General features: G+C 39.8%; 2 long non-coding RNA genes and 1 other non-coding gene across 4 annotated transcripts in view; 1 reads left to right on the plus strand and 2 right to left on the minus strand.

Moving 5' to 3' along the window:
* The first annotated feature begins 859 nt into the window (after window positions 1–859).
* LOC140843620 (uncharacterized) lies at window positions 860–10,782 on the plus strand. Its single transcript, XR_012121517.1, has 3 exons — window positions 860–1,431; window positions 8,550–8,612; window positions 8,953–10,782. It is a non-coding gene; the product is annotated as an uncharacterized lncRNA (long non-coding RNA).
* Window positions 1,441–25,358, minus strand: part of LOC108399320 (uncharacterized) — a 44,861-nt gene continuing 20,943 nt past the window's right edge. Inside the window, exons 2-5 of one of the 2 annotated variants that reach the window (XR_005062561.2) lie at window positions 16,905–17,022; window positions 10,713–10,998; window positions 8,526–8,856; window positions 1,441–6,021 (exon numbers count right to left, since the gene is read on the minus strand). This is a non-coding gene — a long non-coding RNA (uncharacterized lncRNA). Of the gene's footprint in view, window positions 6,022–7,382; window positions 8,857–10,712; window positions 10,999–16,904; window positions 17,023–25,358 lie in introns of those variants that run through there. The other variant, XR_001853621.3, reaches the window with a different exon arrangement.
* Window positions 7,875–7,991, minus strand: LOC118973333 (U5 spliceosomal RNA). The gene has a single exon (XR_005062605.2). It is a non-coding gene; the product is annotated as a U5 spliceosomal RNA (small nuclear RNA).

Genomic DNA, 25,358 nt, shown 5'->3' on the forward strand with positions numbered 1-25,358 from the left:
ATGGTCCAGCCAACATTCAGTCTCTGGAAATGTGCCTCAGGGAAGATTGACCCTTAAGCCATTGATGCTTAAGTTTCAGGCTTTACGTGACCAGTCCCCATCAGTGCTGGGAGTCCCTGGTAACTGTAGAGTGTTCTAGGTGGGGCAAGAAACCAGGGGGCAAATATGAAGCACTTCTGGGAAAGTGTCACAAGAAATTCCAAAGCAAGCGAGCTGAATTTCTAAGGTTTTAGTAAATTTTTTGTATGGTTTCTAAAATCATGCTAGATATCCACTTTTGAATCTGATTTTGAATTCATAACTCTACATTCTCTCACAAAGGAACCTCCAAATTCTGTATGCTTCAGGCCTTACAAAACCGATCTGTTCTGCCTAAATAGATTTATAAAAGCACTTACCAAACAAAGAGGGCCCTCCATGAGGACTTTCAATCAGGACTCCTAGATAACAATGTTTTTGCATATAATTACGTATGATTAATTTTCCTGCACCTGTACCATGCTGGCCAAAGTCATCCACATCCAATTCATTTTTGCGGCCTCGGTGCTCAGAAAGTTACCAGGTGTTCAATGAGAATTTTCTAAAAATATATTGATGTATTAGGCAGAGGGATGGATTAATTTAAATTAACTCTTACACATGATTTGAACTAATGGATAAAATTAGGGACTGAGCATCAGCATGAGCTATACACTAGCATTTGCCATTATGTTTCCAGAGGGAATAGTATTTGAGGGTCATTGCCAAGGTTAAAAAACAAAGAGTTCTCAGCAGACCCACATCCGTCCCTTCTCTGCTCTGTGACACCTGGGAAAGGTTTTCAACATTTGATTGCCTGGCTCCTTTGTCAGTGACAGAACATAGAGTTTAAGGTAGAAACTAGGTCTAACCACAGGTCAAGCCAGGGTGTCTAGTGTCACATTATGAATAAACATTAATATTTACTAATAGCTAATATTTTAATCTCCCATCTGAACCCTGTATCTATGTACCTATTTTTCATAGCTTGTAGCAGTGAGGGACATGTTAAGTTATCATTCTTAAACCAGAGCAATTCCTTCTGAAGCATCAGAGGTTATGGTCTGATGTTCACTTTGCTTTGTGTGGAGCTCCTGCTCTGAGAGTTCTGGAGAGAGATTTCTCCAGATTTGAACTGATTTGAGGGGTAGCAGGGAAACCTCCAAGGCTGAGAGGTGGCTCCTGACTAGTAGCAGAATGAGCAGAAAGGCAAAGCAAAGAGGCCTCCAAGATCCAGGCCAAAGGACATAAAGGGTGGAGGTGCAGCCCAGAGGAGGGACAGGCAAAGGAACACTTGAGAAAAATCAGCAGGAGGACAGAACAGAACTGAGGGCCTGGAGGATCATGGAGACAGAATGAAAGGAAGCAGATTCAAGAATCTAGAGCCCAGAGGAATGGCCAGACCCCCTGAAGGTAAAGAGGGAGGAAAAAAAGGAGGCAGCAAGTTAAAAAAAAAAAGGGTAGAAAAATAAGGAGAAAGATTTGAAGGACTGTGTGCTGCCCAGGGAGGGGACGGGATGAGGAGGGTGCAGGGGGGACACAAATGTATTTGTTGTGTTAATGTTTTCATCTAGTTCCTTTACAATTTTAGTTCAGAGCTTCTTTAAATAGCTCTAAAACAGGATCATTAGCTGGGAGTTACTATAAATCGAAAACAAAAAAGCCATTGCAAACAAGTGGGAGTTTTCATACCCTTAATCAGAAAGACCTGTGTCATGTTTCCAAATCCTGTCCCTAGGGACCATGAGCAGTTTTTAATGATAGTGTTTCCATAAAAGCCTGATTTAATATAATCACCACCCAGACCAAATGCGGGGGAAATTAAAAAAGAAAAACTGCTTTCCGATCCAAGTCCTTCTTTGAAATTTCAAATTATATTCTAAGATGATGGTTCATATAAATTTTAAACCAAGGGAACAAACTAAAAGCAGCAGCAGCAGGAAGATTTTAAAAGAAGCAGGGTAAGAAAAGACAACTCGAGTTTGGTTACATCTTTTCATAAAATCCATCAGGTCTCTTAAGCCTATGAGATCTGAGCCCAGTGTTTATGAGCCTTGGAGACTCATTTTAAACAAAGTTCGTGGAAAAACACCATGTTCAATTAAGTATTCAGAACAATTGTATACACCCAGTTTACCCCAACTCTGCCCTCAGTGGTCACTAAAATTGTGTTAGTCTCAGAAAACCCATTGCCATTCACAATGGCCAATGGCTCTGGTTGTTCATGTGATGAGCAACATTAGTTTTAACAGCAGAGCTTTCCCTTGATTTGATGTCTGTTTGAAATTCTGGAGATGTGTATGTTCACATGAAAATACATATAAGCCAACCAACCATCTCATTAAGAATCTCTCAGAAAAAAACAAATTCCATCTTTTTCCAAAGAAAACAGCAGCCCAGAACAAAGCTGATGCCTTTGGCACATTACTTCGTAAAATTATCTGGAAGTTCTTTAACACTGTCCTGAGAAGTCATTTAATTTGGGTGATTTCAGGGTACATCACTCTCGTAAAGCTGCTTTGGGCCGCTGCATCTTTAATGAGGCTGACTAGATAAGAGGAACAGATACTCTCTAGATTGAAAGCTGTCTCAACAAACGCAGAATGGAATTTGATTTAATTTAATTTCACCAATGGATCTATTTATACCCCGCCTTCTTCCAGAAAGGGTTAAGGCAACTTAGCTGATGTGAAGGTCTGAAGGCATAGGTCCCTCATGAAAGCCTGAGATTAATATCTAGAACATATAACATGTCCAGGTGGTTTTCAATTATCAGTGTGTTAATCTAAGCTTAAAAAGAGCTTTTAAGCTGTACTGAAACATCAGCTAGCTTCGAACCTGCACTTTTAGTCAGCTATTTTGTCATCTGGAGGCCTGCACAATAAATCTATTGTTCCTTTAAAAAAAGAAAGAAAGGAAGGGAAAAAAACCTTCTGGTGTTGCTTTTGTTCATCTTATCATCTTATCATTCAGCACCCTATTCAGGATCATATGTGAGAAAGTGTCTGTGTAAGATGGAGGTCTATACTCAGGGCAGGAATTTCTTGGAAAAACATCCTTCTTAAAGGGTAGCTATGTAACAAAGAGAAGAGAAATTCTACTTTCATGATGAAGTTGGCTTTTCATGCAGTATGTTTCAAACCTAATGTTTAAGAAAATTCAAAGCAGACCATCTATGTGGATGTTTCCACACTCCATTTTTATGTTAGCCTGTTTAACTGAGATTATTAGTGGGTACTTGAACTAAGGGGAGAGAACTCCATCTTTAAGATGATCTACCATGCCTCAATTTCCCTTTGTTTTTGATATTAATTTAAGAGGTGACAAAGACACATATTTTCTACTGAATTATGCCACTCTTCCGTGAATATTTTGGGGATAAGAATATTCACAGACTTCCCTAAATAAATCAGTATGTATGAGTTGAGGGCCTGAGACAGAACCAAAAACAAATCTCTATTGAGTTCTAATCTCAACACTGAAACAGGCCCATTCTGAAATCCTGTTAACTGAAGTAAACCCAATTTATATCCAGATTCTGTCTGGGAGAGGCACTTAGGCCAGACATCTCACAATTGAAGAATATTTATTGTATAATATTTATGTGGACAGAAGTGAGTATTAGAGCATTTACAGATGTGGCAAACAATTGGCCAAATGCTGCTGGACCTCACTGGGTGACCTCACTGGGTGACCTCACTGGGTTTCTTATTAAATTTGGTGGAAGCTGATTAAAAACCCTTTCTACTACCGCCACTCATTTTCCCTTAAACAATTTCATAGCCATCACTCCACTAAAAAGAAAAATGAATGAGTATGATCTAAATAGTATATGAATAACTATTATAAACACAATGATTTCTACAGGGTTTATTCCTATCCTGTACCTCTCAGCCTGGCCACCGCCCAGGGTTCTGTTACTAAGGAAGAAGTGGGGAATGGCTATGGGAAAGCCATGAGTGGACTCCATCCTTGAAGCCACCCGAACATATATATGTACTCATTCTCATCTACGGAACAAGTTTCATCCATTTATGCATCCAGCTCAAAGCCTGGAATCTCTCTGTGTGCTTTCCTCTCTGTCAGTTTCAGATGTGGCTGCTATAAGACTAAAAGACAAATTACTACTCCCATAAAGCCAAATATAAAATGGTAGTGAAGGGAATAGAGAAACTGCAATAAAAACTCCCATTTTGGGGAGGAAGTAGAAATACACAGCTGTTACAGTTTCCCAGCCATGATCAGATTCTGCAGGGCGGATACAGCACACCCATGACAAGACCGTGGCCCAGGGGGGTTTATTACTGACCCAGCTGGCAGCCTGTGCTTCTAACCCACGGGAGTGTTTGCCCACTGACCCCTGTGGCCCTAACACTGCTTACTCTGGGAAGCTCTTGGTCCATTGTCTTCCACAACCATAGATCAGGTAGACCCTGCAGAGTATTTCTCTCCTTGGTATCTTAGCTTGGGATGCCATAACAAAATTACCTGGACTGGGTGATTGAATCAACAGACATTTTCTTCTACACTTTGGAGACTGAGAAGTCCAAGATCAAGGTACCAGCGTGGGTCAGTTTCTGGCTTACAGATGGCCACTTCTAGCTATGTTCTCACATGGTGGAGGAGACAGGGGGTGGTGGGAAAGGGAGTACTTTGCTCTCTTCTTCTTGGTGTAATAACACTAATCCCATCAGGTGAGCTCTGCCTCCATGAACTCATCTAAACCTAATCACTTCCCAAAAGCCCACCTTCAAACACCATCATGCTGGATATTAGGGCTTGAACATACAAATTTTGAAGGACATTCAGCCCATAGCACTTGGGGTTATCTAGCTTCACCAGTCCCCTTCCGGGTGGTATGGGTTTAATGGCCTGGAAATTTATTTAGGATTTTTGCAAGCACAAGCTACGTCACATAGGCATGTGGTTTCTTTAGCCCTACAGTTCTCTCAAAAATTAGTAGACTTCCCATGTACTTGCTGTTGGTGAGTTTCTGTGCAGTTAACCACAGTCAAATATATCTAAAGACATGGTTTTTAAGTCAGAAGACTTTCTTTCAACTACTAGCCTCTACTCTGTCATTTCCAAGTCGTCTGAAGAAGGTACCTTGACTCTTTTTTGAAACAAAATTCTCAAATGAGAAGATGACAACCTAAATCCCACGTTGCTAGTATCCTACCACTTGGTAGGCCATCTTCCGGTAAGGATGCTAGTGTTTAAGCTGCATTAGACTGGGGTGTGGATGTGGTTGACTGGCAACTCAACAAAACTCCACACTACCGGACTTTAAAAGACGTAAGTCACAGGCTTCAGACAGAGAATACCCACCTGAGTCATACAGAATTTCTTTGATCTCTTCTGAAAAGTGATTGACTCCAGCCTGAGGTCATCTCTCATTTAGGAGCAGGCATACTGTCTTGCCAATGGGTCTCAGCCCCTGGCAAGTTCGCTATGGATTCAATGTGACCAAAGAAATTGACAGCAAAACGTTCTTTGTGGTGAAAGGGTTTATTACCCGGCTTGTTCTCCCAGCGACAGGTCGAGCACTAGCGTCTCTGCCTCTGCCCAGAGCACTAGGCCGAGCTCTCTATAGAGCACAATAATAGCTTATTGCCTAAAGGTGTGGAAGCGGTATAGCAACAGGCCAGTTACATCATCAGGTGGTTTAAGTTCAGTAAGGATCCTGGCCATAGGAACCCCAACTTCCCCACACATATACACTGGTATACTGAATCTTACCAGCTATCAGTCCTCAAGCCACATGTTTCCTTTGAGAGAAAGTAGTAAATCAGATGTGTCACTTGCAGTTCTTCCCAATAAGCTTCCCTCTCCCCCATATTCCTCCAGGGCTCCCCCTGAAGCTGCAGCAGTCCTGTTCCAGCTGCCATCAGTCCATAGAGTGTACAGTCAGCTAGAAACCAGACTCAGTACTTAACTTCTTCTCCACCAGCCAACTTTTCATGGAGAGTACCTGATGAACCTTAGGAGTGGGTTGAGATAGAGCTGGTGAAAAAGGAATGTTAGGAGTGTGAGTCACCTGCTCATTGACTTACCCACTAAGGGGCTTTTAAACTTGCCTTAAACCAATTATCAAATCAACTCACTGATGGAGTGCTAGTTGACCTGCTTGGTTTCATGGTCTAGACCTGTGCTGTTCATACGGTGGTCACTAGCCAGTGTGGCTACTGAGCATGTGAACATGGCTTGTCTGAACTGAGCTGTGATGGAGGTATGCAATATACAACATACTTTGAAAAGTTAGTACAAAGAATGCAAAATACCTTAATAATCTTTATTGATTACTTTTACTTGAGAAATATGATGAAGCTGTGAATTCAACCTATGCTGTAATTCAGCAGCCCACTGGATCAGCCTCTGCCACTGATTTTAGGCTGATAGAGGTAAGAGATTATTTGGAGGCAATCACTGAAATGCTATGGTTTATTAACCAAGGCTTGAATAGAGAACTTAAAGCTTTGAGCCTGCCATTTTTTTAAAGCTCATTAGTACAAGAGGCCAGCATACCCTTTCTATTCTAGGTTATAAAATAACCACAAATACAATTTGTGCTAGAGTCCTATCACTTGGAGTCTCTGCTGGCAACAACATTAGCTTTGTGGAAACAAAAAGAAATTGAAATGGTAGTGAAAAACAAATTCTTCATCCAGACCCTCGACCAGTTCTAAGGCACACTTCTTGGGAGTAATGCTATTTCCATTACACTCCATTGTTTTAGCAGCTTCCAATTATCTGAGATAATATATATTCTTTACTTCTTTTTTTTCCCTCTTTACATAACTATCTATGCACACTCAAATGTAATGTTGAAAATTTATGTCATCATAAGAAGATCTGGAATTATAATCACTTTATTTTCCTTTATTCAGAAAGGGTGGAATTGTTTTCACTTTTTAAAAATGTGTGTGTGTGTGTGTGTGTGTGTGTGTGTGTGTGTGTGTGTGTGTGTGTATATATATATATATATAAACTGCACTGTAACATCAGTGGATACAGGAGATACTGTGTCAACTCCACATCTCAATCTGATTGCATCTTCTTTCCTGGAAAAGCTATTAAGTCATTGCATGCACCTGCTTCCTGGAGCCACAGGCATGTGCTTTGAGGAGGAAATGGAAGAAAAAAAAAAACTATTCCTATCTCTCACTCAAAACAACTGGGACTAGAATAAGTATGTGTGAAGACCATGCCTACATTTTGCAAAATGTATACCACACACACCCAATACTCAGGCTTTTTCTTCATTCCTCATATAGGAAGAGAGTCATTATTAAAGATCTGATGTTGACTGGACTACCACTATTGTAATTCTTGGATAAAGTCTCATCAGAAATATAGACCCAAGAAAAGGTTAAGTTTCCATTTTAATCATCATCAGAAAAATCACTTCTGTGGAACAGAACAACTAAAGTCAGTTGTTGTAAAATTTTAGCTGACCTCCTGTCACCTTGGTAGGGTAGGGGGTAGAAACTTGTTAAAACACAGTCTGCTGAACCTCAACTCCAGAACTTCTGACTCAGGAAGTCTGGGGTGGGGCCCAAGAATTTGCTTTTCTAACAAGTTTACAGATGATGTTGATACTGTTCATCTGGAGAAACTCACTTTGAGAACCACACCCTTAAGGTGTCATTGGAAAGGAGAACAGGGGTGTTTTATCTAATCATTTAAATGCCTGCACCTGAAATGCTTTTGTTGGGGTGAGGATCAATTTGCAATCAACTTGATACCCAATTCCCTAACCTATCACTTCCCAGATCACCTGCTTTGGGGGTGGGAGCAGGGATGGCTGATAAATTTGGATACAGGAGATACTGTGTCAAACAATTTTTTTTTAAATCAGCCTTGCCAAATACAAGGCTTAAAAAAATTAGCTGAGAACTCAGAATTGTTTCTCCCCATGGAAGTCTTTAGTAAAAGACGAAAGATTCATACAATATGAAGAGAAACCAGAGTATAGGTGTCAAACAATTTTAAGTGCAGCTTGTTCATCACCCTTTTGGAGGAAATAGTCTTGAAATATGATTCTCATCAGCCACCTTCATTGATAAAGAGCCAGGAAATGCCACATGATTTTACTTTAACCCCTACACTGACAAAAATCTTAGTTTTGTTGCTGTTCCCAATAGTGGAATCTAAGAACCACCAGCAGGAGAAACCCCACAAGGCTTTAGGGGATGGCACTGATTAGACTGAGTCATTGGTGCTCAGGTCAAGTCCAGCAGGACAGTTTCCTGCCCAGAGGAAAAGTATCTCTGAGTCACAAGAATATGGCAATGATTCAGTTGTAGTTTCTGAATGTCTACCATGTTTCCTGCATGTAATAGTACTATAACACATCTCATACCATGTCTATGTATATTAGGTTCTTAATAAACTTCATAAGCTGAATGAATGAATTAGTGAAGAAAATTGTCCCAATGCTTGCTATATATTGTCACATATGCCCAATGAGCTTGATCAGTTAAAGTCTATGCTTTATCAATATTTACCTCAACTTCTGTGTTTTATATCAGCATCTGTACTTTGTGACATCTGCCCAGCAGAAATTCTTCCAGTGGTTACATCCAATTCATTTGGTGAGTTTCAGTCTTCTTGGTCACAGAGTGGAAAGGACCAATCAGTACATTCTATTTTGCTGTTCACAGTGATAGGTCTAAGTGGTGGTCAGGTGACCCAACAGAACCAGTAAGAATCTTCCCTGAGATATTTTGAAACTGAAATTCCCAAAGAGAAGTTGCTTTTCCTTTCTGGTTACACAGCATATGATATTACTTGGGCAGATGCCATCTAGGCAAGCAGATAAATGAGTTGAGTCAGGAGCTAAAAGACAGAAAGGTTGAGGCAAGAAGTATAAAGGTAAAAATTTATGAGTATGGTTAGAGGTTCATCTTCAAACCTATCTGTTTTTCTTTTCAGGTTCACATCTGGACTAAAATGTCCAGCCAACTTTGCAATTTAATCTAATCACACAACTGAATTTCATCCATTGCATATGAATGAAAATGATAGATGCTGTTCCAGGCCTGGCCCATAAAAATCTCTTGTGCCTGATCCTTCATACTTTTTCGTCTTTTTCTGGCTTGTTACAAACAAATACAGCAACTCAAAAGCTGTAAGTTGAAGACAGCAGAACCGCACAATGGAAAGAGCATAAATGGCCACTTTGAGGAGTGCTGTCAACTGCTCACAAACACACAGTTTGGACTTGAAACAATGTCTATCGTGCTTAATCAGTACATATTTCTGAATTTGTCATAGCAGCAAGCATTATCCTACTAAAATAATTAATTAATGTATAAGTGCCATTTAAAACATGACGTTATATGACATCTCTTAGGGAATGGGTTTACCTAGAGAATAGAAGTGGTTTGAAGCCTACTTCTTGAGATACTTCAACATTTAATAATCAAAAGAAAGAGGAAAATAAAGCAAAGGAGTCTGAGAAGGAGCATCTAGGTGAGCAGGAGAAAAAACAAGGGGGCTGTAATGTTCTAGAACTAATGTGAAGGAAAGATTAAAGAAGAAATGACAGTTTGCTTCCTGTCGACCAAGAGTTTTTGACTGTGGTAGGCATTCCCCAAGATGCCCCCAGTGATTCCTGCCTACTGGTATTCACTTCTAATGAATAGATTGTGGCAGAAGTGATAGAATGTTATAAAAATTTGCAGCCATTACATTTGGGGCATAATTAGTTATGCAGCAATAGATAATTAATGCATCAACCAATATACTTGATGAATACAGATATAATCATTCCCCCTAAATATGCCTAAGTAGTAAACAGCATAAGAATATCCCTGTTCTTATTTATGCCTTATCCAAAAATGGCTTCATACATCAAAAATCTGAGACTTCTAAAAGCAAGGCAATATGGCCAAAGACTTCCAGCTAGCAAGGGCAAGCCATGGGGTCAAACGACATTATTTCTAAGTACAAGATGTGTTTGGAGAGACTATGAGTGAAACTTTATGGCTGGTGAAGGGTTCATAACTGAAGTAGTAGGAGAAATATCTGAAAAAGTAAGTTGGAATCGGATTGAGGAAGGCCACTTTGGATATGAGGCTAAGGAGTTGGTAGTAAATCTTCAATAATAGGAATAAAGATTTTTTTAGTAAAGGGAAAATATGGTGGAAGTGTTAATTGGAAATTTTATTGGGTGTCTGTTTTCTATAGGAAGAGTCTGGAGTGGGAAAGAACTGACAGGCAGCTGGTTTAAGCAAGTAGAAAGGAAGAGAGGAATAAGAGAAATCCCTCCAAATTACAATCAACAGGACTTGGTGACTAATTTAACATAGACTTGGGGAAAGTGAGGTAATGAAGAGGGAGTCTAAATAATAAGGAGGATGCCACCATAAACAGGAATAGGGAAGTCAAAGGAAGGATTGAGCTTGAAGAACGTGGGTGAGAGGAAAGGGAAAGTGAATTTCAGTTACATAGCTGGATTAGAAGGAACAGCACTGAATGTGAATGTGTAGCTAGAAATCAGGAGGGGTCTTCCAAAGAGAATAATTTGGGATACATCTGCATAGAGGTGATTAAAATCTTGAGAGTCCATGAGTTTCCAAGGAAAGATGAAGAAAAGCAGTGTAATGTAATAGACACGGTTGGCTTCCAACATCCATTCCCAAACTTGAGCTTCCCAACTGAATTCCCACTTGGTTCAGTTACCACCTCACCTCCTCTCAACTGTGAATGTCACTTGAAATTGTTCCTGGATCCAGAAGGTGGGTCCTGATTAGTCTAAGCCGATAATGGTCATTCCATCTCTGTTAAGAATGTGCCTAGGACACAAATCTAGGCGGTAAGATTTGAGAAGTCCACTGGGAAGTTCCTTAGGAAACCTGAGACAAGAAGCCCTCCTGTTTTCCTCTAGGAATTGCTCTTTTCTGTCTTGACATGAATCCTGGAATTGCTCTGCCATCTTGGTCTCTGGAGAGTCAGGGTCCAGTGGGCACAGGCATCCTGCAATACAACCAGAAACCAAACCTTGAGAAATTATTCAGATCCAGAGGCTTGGAAGAGGAAACAAAACCAATGAAACAGGATTGGACAGATGCTAGAAAGACAAAGAAAATCAAGGAAGGCACTGAAGTCAAGGTATCAGGGAATTGGAAGGAAGCCAGGGATTTTGACATCGCTTACACTGAAAAGGGCTGAAACATCCCCAGAGAGACAGTGAGCCGGACCAGGGAGGGCACTTCCGGTGACAAGCATATTCAAAGAGCTGCACTTGACAGGACTCCTCAGGCGATTCTGGGGTCAGCACAGGGTCGTTTCTGAACTATGAAACACATTTTCTTTCGAAAAAGTGACATTCATATAGGCTAGGTAAGTCATTCAAAAACCATCTTCAGTACAGTTATTATTCAGATTCACCCTGTCAGTGTGAAAATGTGGGTTGAAATGGACTTTGCTACTTGAAATTAAGTGTGATCACACTCAGCAGCCTTGGGAAGCACTCCAATTCAGACCTCAATTATGAGAGCCTTTGGGCCACAGGGAGTTGGGAGTAGCCTTCAGAATAAGAGCAGGGATTCTTTCTCTGGGATGTTTCCTGTTGGCAGCCCTCATCCTATGCAAGTGTTCTTTCTCATCCGTGATTCTTTACTCCTGCATTCAGCATATTCTTCCCACTTCTCCCCCTTGGAGGGACTATCTGGACTCTTGGGTGAGAGCCGCATGCGATTTCATGAGCCATCGGAATTAACTAAAACTTATTCTTCCTCAGTAAATCTCCCCTGAGCCTCCCCACAGCAGCTGTGAATTCCCAGCATGGGATGAGGTACTAAGAAAAATGGCTGCGTTCCTTAACTTTGTTCATCCTTCATCCCAAAGAAGCAGCAGACAGTGACACCAAAGGCAGTCAAAGAAAACCAGAAAGCCCTTCTAAGCACAACTCTTTTCCTAACCTACCTTGAAGATTTGACACTTAGATTTCCCAGAAGTTTAAGCTGAGTTTGCTTAAAGAAAAGGTGGAATCCAACGAGAGACAGGGTTCGGAAACTGGTGATTACATCCAAACCTTGCTAGCTGTTAGGCAAGATTCAAGACTTCAGAAAATGCAAACAAAATTACTGAGAGCTGTTGAGGCAGTGGCTAATCAGAAGAGGAAGTAATATTTGGTTGCACAGTGGGGCACAGCCATTCTTTTCTGATTTAAAGTATTTGTGGGTATTCATGTCTTTCCCCAGCTTTTCCTCCTGCGGGAGAGAAGCGGTGGCTGAGGATGGAAGCGGTACAGAGGGCTGATAGGGAGTGCGTGAAGCATTTACTGGCCAAAAATACCTACACTCTGACAACATTATGTTTACTTGTTAAAAATACACTTCATTGTGCTGTAGCAAAACTAAATCCCTCCCCATCCTCCACAGAGACAGGGTGATTGGATTTCAGGGTGAGGTGCCAGCTCGTGCTTTTGGGGGCATTAATGTGCCAGCTGCTCCTGCAGCACTCATTTTATTTCCTGTCCCCAGGGCGGTTTTACACTTTGTTTTTGTGTAAGGAATCAGGATTAGTGGGTCTTTTGTTAGTAAGGTTGGGAGTGAGGGGAGAGAAGCATCTCCTCTGAGCTTCATACACATGGGTAGCCTAGCAGGCGTGGCTCAAAGCTTTGATTCCATTCTCCCTTGCTGACTTTTTCAAAAGGAAGAGGACCCATCGCATCAGGCTACTCTGTTGGAAGCTTGTGCGGCAATGGTTTGAGGTAACTAGCATTTTCCAAAAGCAGTTTGCTGCCTTCAAGCCAGGGCTAATTTTGAGTTTCAGGCAGATAAACTGCTCCCAACCTGGTAAGAAGAGTTTGTAGAAAGGAATGCCTCCTTATCACATGGTGAAAGGCATTTTGGGGTGGTCCTTATCTGAGAGCTGAACAGAGCATATGGATTCCTGCTTGACCCTTCAAAGGAGTTCACAGTATTTTTACCTACTTGGAAATGCTGAATTGCTACAAGTGTCCAAAATCCCCCTCATTGGCCGACTGGTCCCAGGACAGTGACCTGCTGGAGCCACCCCGGTGAGGTTCTCCTACGCTGATCAAATCGCCCAGCCTCCTAAACACTGGCCTCTTTTATGGAGCCACTTCTCTTAAAAAGGAATTGCTAAACACATACATACGTGCACACACGCACATATACTCACCACACAAACGCATTTTTGTTGTTGTTTTTTTAAGACTGGGAACAAAATTACGAAGCAAAATTTCCCAATGAACACTTCCCGCTTTTATTTTTAAGGACAGAGAAAGACAAAATGAAAAAGGAGCCTCCTTTATCTCCTTCCCTTCCCCCTCACAGCCCAAAATCAAAACACTCATTCTGAGGATGGAGCAGGGGTGGAAAAGGTCAAGAAAATTAGGCCTTGTCTATTTACTGGCTCCGTCAGGAACTATTGTTGCTCAGCAGCTGTTCTTGATTCTTTGGAAGCCCTGCCTGCAAGGAGAATGGAGTGTGTGACGCCGCAGGCAACGGGAGTGGGGAGTAACATCTAATATTTTTTGCACCTCAAGAAAGAGAGCTGTTGTTTCTCAAAAAGAGCAGAGATCCTATTTCTGGGTAGCTGTTGTCAGAAACTGGTTTTACCCAAACACAGTGGAAGTTGCACAGTAAATATGTGTGTGTGTGTGTGTGTGTGTTTCAGTGGGAGGGGGAAAAATAGTAGAGAAAGAAAGAATGGAGTCACAACCTAGTCAACCTTTCATTCTGTAGTTTTTTTAATGTAGAAAAAGCTGAAAATTTTCAGCCAAATGAAAAGCAGTAAAGTGGTTGAGAAAGACTTTATGACTAAGACAGGATTGCAATGGAAAATTCGTAAAAAGAGAAGTTAAACCAGCTGGTTTATTTAATTTTGGCTTTCCTCTCCTTTTTACTTTTTTTTTCTTCAGCTTAAAGTAGAGAAAAAAATGTACTGTGTAAATATCCAGTGTTTTTCCTAGTATTCAGCCCTAACTAAATTCTTCACCGAACTTAGTTTAGTGGATCTCTGGGGATTGGGCGTGAACATGACATTTCACCCCTGGGTCACAGGCCACTTCCTGTTGCAACTTGTAAGTAAAAGTTCTGGCTATCCTAGGGTCTCCTATGCTCAGGGGTGTGGGTGGGAGTGGGGGATGGAGAGGAAGCTCAGTGATGATTATTCTCACATTATTTTATTGTAGGAACAGTTCTTTTCCCATTCTTGTATCATATCCAGGAGCTAAATTTCAAAATCTTATTCCAGAGTACATGTTAATTAATACATTTCTAGTTTATTAATTTATTCATGTATTCAATAAAGATCATTTAACCACTACTTATTTACTGGACATTGTGTTAAGTTCTGGGAAAACAAAGATATCAAAAATATATTTCCTGCCTTGTATGACCTCAAACAAGCAGGAGAGACAGATATCTAGACTGATAATTATAGCAATTAAGTAAGTTCTGTGATACAACAGAATAGGGAAAATCTAACACTGCCTAGGGAAGGCAAGGAAGGCTTCTAGGAAGTGGTGATATTGCAAGTGAGTTCTGCAAGCTCAGTAGTTGCACACCAGAAGCCCCAGGAAAAGAACATTCCAGGCAGAGTGAATAGCTGTGGAAAAGCCTTGTTTCCCTGTTGGATAAGTGGGCAAGTCTTTGTCATTGTACATTTAGGTGTCTAGGAAACTAGGGTGAAAAATTGAGTGGGATGGGATAGGACTGGACCATGGCATTCAGAAATTGAAATCAAAAAGCTCCAAAGGCAGCATTCAGGGATAAAGGTAGCATTAAACCCAGTGGAAAATAATACCCAGACACCGTCCTAAAGGGACCAAGTAGAAAGGAAAAAAACAGGAGTACAGAAGCAGACACTGGAGGCAGCACAGGTTTGGGGCTGAGAGTCAGCGGGAAAGCCTAGAGAGAAGCCTTTGCAGGGAACAAAGAAGATTTTTTAGAGGCAGCCTAAGGGCCTATCCAGGGTGGGGAAGAAGCCTTAAGAGCACAGAACCTGTTCAGGCAGGCATGGAAGCAAGACAAAGCATACCATAGTCAGGGAATTAAGGTCAGGCATCATGACTGATGACCCAACAAGTGAAGAGGATAGTAGAAAAGGAGGAGTCAGGGTCTGCCTGGTGAGGAGTCTTGGAAAGTATGTTGAACACCGTCCCCCAAGCTGGGGTTTCCCGCAGGGAGGCATGGGCACCACGGGCAGTTACCTATGTGTGGTTAAACAGCACACAGTGTTTTTAAAGATTTTCAATAGTCGTGTATTTGTTTTTAAACACATTAGAAAAATATGTGAGTAGCATTTTAAATCCAAAATTATCAGATACAACAATTGTTTATGGTGAAATTAAAATAGATGGCACCATGGTGAGTGGATCTGTAGAAAAAAATAAAGAAAATACCAAAAAAAGGTGTTACACAGATACCGCAAAAATTGAAAAGGTGGTCTATAAATGACTGAAGTTTGGAATGTTGACAATAAATAATGAGGAGCCCCTGAAAAGTTTTAAGCATTAGACTACTACATTGTAGAATATAGTTCCTGGTTGGCGGGTAGGGGATTGGAGGGGTAGAACTAGAGGTATTTGTTGAGGAGGACTGCATTTATCTTTAGAATCAATGTAGACTGCAAACTTTCCAGGTCTATGTTCCAATATAAAATCTGATTTAAACCTTGGAGTACTTAGACAATTCTGCAAAAATTTTCTTTTAATAATTTGAAATACCTATAACTTCATTTGAATCTTGAACAACTTGATGTATGTATTTAAGTAAATAATTTAATAGAAGTATACAGTAGTCAAAATGACTTCCATGGTGTGAAGTGATAAGATACCAACTGTGTCTATGGAATGTTAGTAAATCCATGTCTTTGTAATTATTCAGTTAATTTGATTTACATAGACCCTGATGCATTAATTTTTTTAAATATGTCTGGTACATTATGTATTAATCATGTTTTTTCATTTTCTATATTTTATAATGCTTTGACAACTTGGGGCCTTGTGGACTGGGGAGCTGCTCCTCCCAGAATTAGCTAATCCCTAGAAATACTAAACAATTTGTCTGTAAGCCACCTTTCATATCCAGGTCAGTCCATCCTGAGTCCACGTTTCCATCCATTTCCAAATCCAATGCAGCACATGCAAGGACACCATCCCCTGCCCTCAGTCACCCCAAGGCTAAGTACCAGACAGCTAGAGGCTACCCTGCAGCTCAGAGCCTGCCAAAATTAGTCAAACTATCCAATCCTAAACCTGCTTGGGTGCTTGCCCTGCTTTGCCCATTCCATGAAAAACAAAATTAAGGCCATTGTCCACACTCTTCCCTTATTCTTTCTGCCTCCTGACTATCCCTGGTGCTTCTCCATGTGGTCCTGCATGGCTTTGGAATTGTAAACAAAACCTCTTTTTCCAAAAACATTTGTCTCTTTGTCTGTTATCTTACCATACCTGATTAAAACAAAATCCCAGGTACATTTTAAAACATACCAAAGAAATTCAATAAACAAATATTTGTTGAATGAATGAATGAACATCTCTACCCACTTAAAGCAGGTCTCTCTTTTACCTTATTAATATTGTTCTCATGTGGTTAAAAGCCATTTAAATTAGTTATCTTTGGTAATCATACTCTCATGCAACTAAGGAGTGGATTCCTGAGAAATATGAGCGCAAGGTAACTTACACATTGCACAATGACACCAAGAAACTATGGCCTGCAAGGCGGTGTTGTTTCTTGGTCCAGGAAGAAATCTGAAGCAGACTTTTCCACAGCCAACACACCCATTTTGCTGTATCTTCCTATGTGAGATATTATTTTTGTATGCTAGGGTAGATTAACTGCTGTAAAAAATAACTCTAAATCTCAACTGCGTAAGATAAAAAAAATTTATTTCTTAACCACCTAAATCCAATGCAGGTGTTCATAGTTGGACAGCTTTCCTGTCTGCCTCTATGACTCAGTAACCAAGGATTCTTCCATCTTGTGATGCTGCCAGTTTCAGACATGGCCTCCAAAGTCACTAGAGAAGGTGGGGAAATTATGGAAAAGACATTTCAGACACATACCCAATTTTGTACACTAGTGCCAATCAAAATTCTACATACATTCTATTGGTCAGAGTACCCACATGCTCCCCTTAACACCTCCAGCCCACTGCCACTTTCCAGAAATGTAAGAGAACTAGGAAACACAGTCTCTGGCTGGACAGCCACTTCCCTGCAGTCACTCTGTACTAGGGAAGAGGAGTTGAAACTTTGGCAGTCAGCTAACTTTTCCACCAACTCAAGACATATTACCCAGGATTTCATTCTGGTGATGGAGTAACTATGGGTTGGTCAAGTGATAATATAAACCACTGGTTCTTAGCCATTTGGGAGTCATGAATCTAATAATATTTATGGACCCTTTCCATAGAAAAATATATAAACATAAGTACAAAATTTTCATAGAATTTCAGGAGTTTCATGGATTCCCTGAAGCCTATCCATTGAAATTACTAGAGAGTCACAGACCTATACTGGTGTGTAGTTGAAATTATTTAGCTCAGAAGCATATTTTGAAAAGTGTTGTACATCATGAACCTTGGGCCAACTTAAATTAGATTTTTTTTCCTGCTAAATTGGGGTCTAATTCTTTTTAATGAATTGCTACAGCTAAGAGATCCAGAATATCATAGTGTGCCATCCAACTTTCAGATGCCAGTTTTGCACTGAGCAGAAATTCCTTTCTCTACAACTGCAAAACACTTTGGCAGCTTGCCATCCATTTGCCAGTCTCCAATCCACTTCACATGCCAACCAGAGTGATATCTAAAAGTTCAAATTTTGTCATGTGTCTCCTAAACACCTTTTGTGGCTAAAGACCCTGACCCTTACTGGGGCAAACAAGGCCCTGTAGGATTCACTGGTGGACCTGTGTCTCACATTGTATGCTGCTTTGGGTTTTTTACTCCCTCACAACTGCTTTTTTTCCCCTCCCACCTCAGGACCTTTGTACATGCCTTTGCATCTTTAAATTGTTTAATCTTTATTCTTTATATTGTTAACTGCCACTTTTCCTTCAGATCTCAACTGTCATTTCCTTGAGTAAAACAGGTCTCCCATATGTTCTTCAAGTTCTCTTTAAGTTTTTTTCCTAGTGTTTATCACAGTTGATAACTCTGTTTGTGTGGTTATTTGATGTGTCTGGGTCACTCTCACTAAAAGATAAGGCCCATGAGGACAGAAATGGTGAGAACCTGGTGCCACAACTCAGTGCCTGGCTTAGTTTGTGACATATAATAGGCATTCAATACCTGTTGAATGGATGAATGAACAAATAAATGTTGACTATGCCTTACTTTACATCTTGAAAAGAAAAAAACTAAGTGAGACAGGGTCTTGAAACCAAATTATTTTCTCATTCTGAGACATGGATAGAACAACCAACTCAGGATTGGCTATGATTTTAAGGAATTTCATGATTAAGCACTGAGTTTTTAAATGCTGCATAGCAACCTCTGCTCCAAGATAACTTCTATTCCAGTAGGAGAAACAAGCACTAAAACATGTGTCCACAAAGAGGATTCACTGGTGGACTAAGGGCAATGGAAGGGAATGGCCATCAAAAGAACAGGTGAGTAGGAGACTATTGGGTTAATCCAAGAAGGTCTCCTGAGGGACATGTCCTTTGTTTATAATTTGAAGGTCTCCTTATGACATTCTTGTTTTGAAATATATTTGGTATTCTGAGTGCCAACAAAAGATTTTCCCCATAGATCTTGATTTTCAGAGATTTTCTGTTTTGTTGTCCTAAGAATAAAGCTATAAATTATTAAAAAGGCTGGCAAGGGAAGGATCAGGCTGGCATTTGATCCCTCCACCAGAGAACAAGACTTTAAACAGTTGTGTCTTGTAGTCTCTCTGGTAGATTTTATTATTTTTCAGAATATTCACTATGTTTGCATGTGGGAAGATTTTACATTCCTTTCAGACTTGGCCGTGTGATTTCCTTTAACAAATGACATGGCAGGGGGAAGTGACACAGGCAGAAGCTTTGAGAGCCATTGTGAGGCTCCACCACCCCTCTCTTTCCTCTGACACCAGGGCCATCATGTCCTCATTTAGAGATCTTCTATCAACCTGGATACCAAACTGAACAGAAGAAAGGACAGAGCCATAACTGACCTAGAGCCAACATGTAACATGAGCAAAATATTAGCTTTTACTCTTGTAAGGAACTGAAACTTAAGGACCATTTGTTATTGCAGCTAAATCCAGCAGAAGATGACTGATACACTTCCCTTCACAAAATTATATATAGTTCAATGCAAATATAGAGCTGCTTAATGAAATGGGTTGCTCCTAGTTAGGTGAGTCATCCATCATTTTTATCTAAGCACAGAGCTTCAGGAAGGCAAAAATTCAACTATGGGGAAGAAAGTGGAGTTCTCAATCCCTGAATCCCATAGACTAACTTCTGCATTCACTGAACTGAAAGATGCAGAAGCCAGCTTGCCTTATAGCTCTCTGTTGGAAGCGCTAAAAGGATTCCATTTTAGATGTGGAGGAAAACTAGCAAAAGATTTCCTGTCAACTAGATGGGGATTTCCTTTCCTGGGAAGGAAAACCAATCCAAAAAGAAAAAAAAACCACTTTATCTGCTGATTTATACTGAAACAAGAATAGGCAGAGCTGGTAGTAATATTTTTAATACTGTATCATAGAGAAATATAAAAGAAACTAATTCAAGACAAAAATGGTTTATACAAATTGGCTAAATTCTTGCTTAATGTTCCTTCTTCTTCCCTTTCTCTTCCTCCCATTCCTCTCCGTTCCCCTTCTCTGTCTTTCTTCCTTGTCCTGGCCCCAGATCTCTCTCATGGCCATCTTTGGAAGATGCAGTGAGGAAAGACATAAATATGTATAGAGATAAGTGTATCCCTATTGAAAGCAAAAGATGAATTAAATATACACATTTCTAGGAGTTCAGCCCATGACTCTAAAATATTAAAAACTTGCTTAACCCTGAACCTCTAAAGCTTGAAAAACCCTCCAAAACCACTTGAAATTTCAGGGATTTTGACACTTTAAGTATGCCGAAGTGTATTCCCATTTCCTCCAAAGTTGGCTGGCCCTGAACAACTTCAGTTCAACTTCATACGTTTTCTTGAGTGCCTGCTGTGACTGTGACCATAAATTTCATCTTCATGTAGAACTTGCAGTTAAAAGTATGGATTATCTTACTGAGGAAGCTGTTCTGCTATGAGCTTTCTATCCCAAGGACAGTTCCACACACATGCACACACACTCACACACACACACACACACACACACACACACACACATGCCAATATTCCTGAATTTGGACTGTGTGTGCACATTATCAATTATTACTCCCTATTGTCAGGCAATATTGCCTTCCCCTTAAATGTGCTGAGTTCTTTAAATGTTCAATAAGTGCTGTATGAGCAAAGCTAGACTTGCCATTTAATCACTCAAGTCACTTTCTGGAAGCTAAGCATTGTTACAAAATTCAGACACCTCAGTGTTTAGTCCCTGAAACACATTTAAAACCAGGAATAGGAGCAGTTAGATTTATGTCCCATGTTTTCTGAATTTACAAAGGTCTTCTGGTAATTTGAAGAGTTATATTGAGTTACTCTCAGCAGATATTCTTCTTTATTTTGGTAGTTTTGTGATACACTAAAAAGAGCCCTAGATAGCAAGTTAAGAACTTTGGGATTTCTAAAAAGATTTTATACAATATTTTTGTAACCTAACAAAAAATGTAAATGGTTCACAATTTCATAACCATGAATATGATGAAATGCTCTTTGTTCTGAATTTCTCTAGTCCTATGTAGAATGGCTATAATCAGATTGATCTGCATGAGAATTCAATGCTAATTATGTATACATACAGAAAAGAGTTGATTTTCCATAATGGCTGTATGGTTTAAAACCCTCAAAAGAAAGGAACGTTGCAAAATGTGCCACTCCAAAAATACTACAGTCCATCAATTAAGCAATACATGAAGCATGTAATGATGATAATTCCTGGGTATGTCAACCAAGAAATAGAAAAGCTAGTTGTTAAGTTGCCTCACCATAAGAATAATGACTGTGTGAGTGCCTGGGTAGGTCATTCCCTGTCCCAGCTCAAGTATGAGAGAAAACAAAATGAATTTGCTGAGCTGGCTCTTTTCTTTCATTCCAGATGCCAACTAAGCAGGCCCTTAGATTAGTTGTACTGTCAAAACCACAAAACACCCAATCTGTGATTTTGTAGGTTAGAACTAAAGTGGAACTTCAACTTGTTGTTGACTCTATTCATTTTAGTAATGTGATTACTAAAACTAACGTGTTCAACATCACAAATCTAGCAATAACAAACATGTAGAAAGGACTTTGCCCTAATCTGTTAACTCCTACCCTAGGGCTTTCCTGTCTGTCATGTCACTTGGAAACCAAGCACTATTTCTCAAAACTGAGCCCAGTAATAATAAGCATGAAATGTGAACTTTTCCGTTAGGATTCAAAACTGTAAAATATCCCTTTGAAATTTTGAATCTAGTAGCAACAATAAAAATGAAGTCCTACTAGAGGAGTTTAAAGTATGATCATTTTTCCCCCTGTGCTGTAAGAAAAAAGACTTGCTACTCATATATCAAACTTCCAAAATAAGACCACAAATTATTTTCTCCTCATTGTATACTATGATGTACAATGTAGTAGCAACACTGAATACTAAATATTGCTTAAAGGTGAAGGTTTGTACATGAGGTACAAAAGGGAAGGACATAGCTTTATAGTAAAATTACCCCTAAACCAGAAATGCTGACCTAATATGATTTTTCTTATCAGACAATGTTAGGACATTAATTTCCCTATTATTAAATCTATGTTATACTGGAACTATTACTTAAATATGTATTTCATGTGACTATAAAATATGAAAATGACTTGTAAATACCTGTAAGAGAACTCAAACATCCAAGAAATTCTCGTCAGATCAAGTGACAACCTGTTAGATCAAGAGACCATGAACTCCAGGCTGCCACACATCTCTGCACTTTCTGTGGTAGCATTTGTTTTGGAAATCATATTCACAGCAATGGCTTTACACAACTAAATTTAATCTTATTACTATAGCCACACCCTGTGTTTCATCAAAAAACCTTATCATTTTTTAAAATCTCCCATATTCCTCTTCAGACTCAGCTGCTGATTACTTCTTCCCATTTAAAAAAATGAAATTTGTCTTCAAAGGGCAATAATCAATTGCCAATAAAATCAGTTGGAAAGAATATTAATCAGTTTCTTTAAAATATTTAAAGAAGATTTGATTAGCCATGGCAAGAATATTGGAATAAGCACATAACTTTCTAATCTTCACTCAAGAAAGAGACTGCTTTCATCAATAGGAATACATTCTGGCATGCTTCTTAAAAAGGTGGCTTGAAGCCAAAGCTGAAAAATATCCTGCTGAAAATCCTGGACTATTATTTTTCTTATTCCTTGTACAAAAAGGGAAGAAACACTTAAACTGTAATGATTTTTCATGTGCTCAACGAAGCCATAATATCAGCAGTCTCAATTTATTAATGTTTGAAATATAAAATCTCAAATACGTACTCTGTGTGTATGTGTGTGTGCGTGAATGTGTATATATGGGGGTAATGGGGCGGGAGAGGTTATTTGTGATTTAATTATGCTTAGTAAAGAAGTTTCTTCAATCTGCTCTAAGGTAACTATTCCACTAATTTGTGCTGGAGTCCTTCTGGGCATTTGGAAGGGAGAGAAGACCTTCATTCCCTATTTCTCACTAGCCTAGTGTCTTCTTACCTCTTCCAAATAACCTGACTCAGTACAGGCTGCAGAAATTAGAACCTTCTCAATGAGAAGGTTGCCCAAACCACCTGGAGCTAGGGCTGCTGCCTGAGCAGGAGAGGAAAAGCTGTGGCATCACATGAGAAAGAAGCTGTTTCTTTTCGAGTTACACCCTGAAAAACCAGGAAAAAGAAAAGGGCGTAGGAAAATGCCAAGTAGGAAAGTGCCACCCATAAGCCAAGTAGGTGGGCAATGAAACATAGGAAAGGTTACCAGGTAGGACCTCAGAGCCAGACTGGCTGAGATTGAATTCTGGCCCTTAGCTTACTTTGTGAACCTAGACAAGATCCATAAATTCTCTGTGCCTCAGTTTTCTCATCTGTAAAATGGGAATCACTGCCTACATTACAGAGCTATTTTGTCATAGAGTTATTAGAACAGTGTTTGGCACACAGTGAGCACCCAGTCAATATTACCTGAAATTATTATTAATGGCTATCATCTGTTGAGAGCTTACTGTGCTTCCAAGTGCCCCATTAATGTAGCACACACTTCGCTTGGAACTCTTCCCACGAATTTCTACTTTTCAAGGTGGAGTGAGATCTCAACTAGGTCTTTAATGGTGATGCTTCCTTTCTCTGGTTAGCACAATTATTAGTTGATAATACACATAAATCTGTCATTTTGATTTTTTGTACAGCAAATTTTACATGTTTCAATATCCATGCAAATTCTTTGAAAATATAAAATGAAAACTTAACAATCATGAAAATAAATTTATAGATTTCACTCATCCCCACTACACCTGCATTCTATTCATTCTTCAGTGTCAACCAAGATCACTCATATCCTAAGAGAAAAGACAGAACAGAAACTCGAAGTCATGGCAACCCATTCTACCCAAAATCTAAGCATGGTTCCTGAGCTAAATACATGCTGGCTGTAGGCAGTGAGAAGGGTTGTTCATGCTGCCAAGGGAGCCCTTGTCATGACAGCAACTGTGAAATGCCAGTGACCTTTCTGGAGACCAAGAGGTAGACCAATGCTAGGTACTTCCAGAGCTGTGACAGATTAAGTGCAGGGCCCATTTAAGCCACAGCTTCAGTGGAGATGCCTCATCCTTTCATGAATGAAAGGATGGCGATTTTCTTCCAACTTCCTTGGTAGCTTTCTTCAAGCAGTCTCAATTCAAGGGCCTAAATCTAATTCCAGGTATTTTTCATTTATGCCACAAACCACTACAGGGACAACAGGAATTCAAATCCAGAAACTAATGCTGAATTGTGGCATCTCCAAATTATCCACTCTTCTGGAAAGCGCACTTTGAAACCATATTTTGTTTTTAATTTTTTATTAAGATATTATTGATATACACTCTTATGAAGGTTTCACATGAAAACACAATGTGGTGGAACCATATTTTTAAAGGAAGTAGAATTTTGGAAGGGCACAACAACCCTTTTTTGCATCACCAGGAAAATAGCTTCTCTGTAATCCCTTAATAGAGAAGAGGTTTCATAGGTTAATCCCCCTTAGGCAGGTACCATTACTGGTAATTCCACCCCATAAGCAATTCAGCTGCAAAAAAATAAATTAAAATAATGATAATAATAGTATAATAACCACATACTATTGGATTGTCAACGTCTTTCTTGCATGAAATACTTTATAAAGTGCTTTTTATATACAAGATCTCAGCCTTCCCATTCCTACCACTATTTCCTACCAACTCTGATAAGCAAGTGCTGTCAATAACTCTGAGAAATGTCCAGTGGGATTATTTTGAAGGACATAATTATAGCTGCTAAGAAAGAGACTCAATGTAGTTAAGATTAGGTTGGATAAAATTGTTTTCAGAGATCACTAATTGTACCTTGGACTCTAAAATAACCAAACTTAATGCCTGTAACCTCACCCAGGTACATTTCTATACATCACCATAGTCTTTCAGTGTGTCTTGTAGTGTACCCAATCATAGTTTTGCGGGGTTGTTTCTCCCACATAGGCACACAATTATGTTAATCTGAGATAGTTTATATGTTTGCAATTTACAAGTGTTATAAGCTTCTACTGAGAAAATTAACCAATATACCATCATTGAAAATGCTGATTCTTCACTCTGGAAAACGTCTTCCTGATTGCTTTCTCATCTAAACTGCCTTATCCCTTCATCGCCTTCTTTTAATGTAACCCAAACTAGACTGCCCGTGCTCGCCAATAGCCACAGTCCTTTTGGAGGCTTCTTTGTAGACATGGAGATAGAATACTTTTTTCAGCCTCCATTGGCCACTATAGGTTGGTGCCTATAATTGAGATCTTGAGAACAGAAAAGTGATGGGTGCCATTTCCAGTCCTGTGTCATTAGAACCTCCCACTCATGACCCTTGTTCTCTTTCCCTCGTTGAATGGAGAAGACTCTGACAACCCAGAGCAGACAGTAGAACCTTTAGATGGAAGGACCTGGAGTCCTGAGTGACTGTGAGGAACAGTCTGCTCCACCTGACCCTTGCATTCCACATGGAACTATGATGTAACCAAGAGATAAA

Source organism: Manis javanica, chromosome 10 (assembly GCF_040802235.1).
Source record: "Manis javanica isolate MJ-LG chromosome 10, MJ_LKY, whole genome shotgun sequence".
Taxonomy (NCBI): Eukaryota; Metazoa; Chordata; class Mammalia; order Pholidota; family Manidae; genus Manis; species Manis javanica.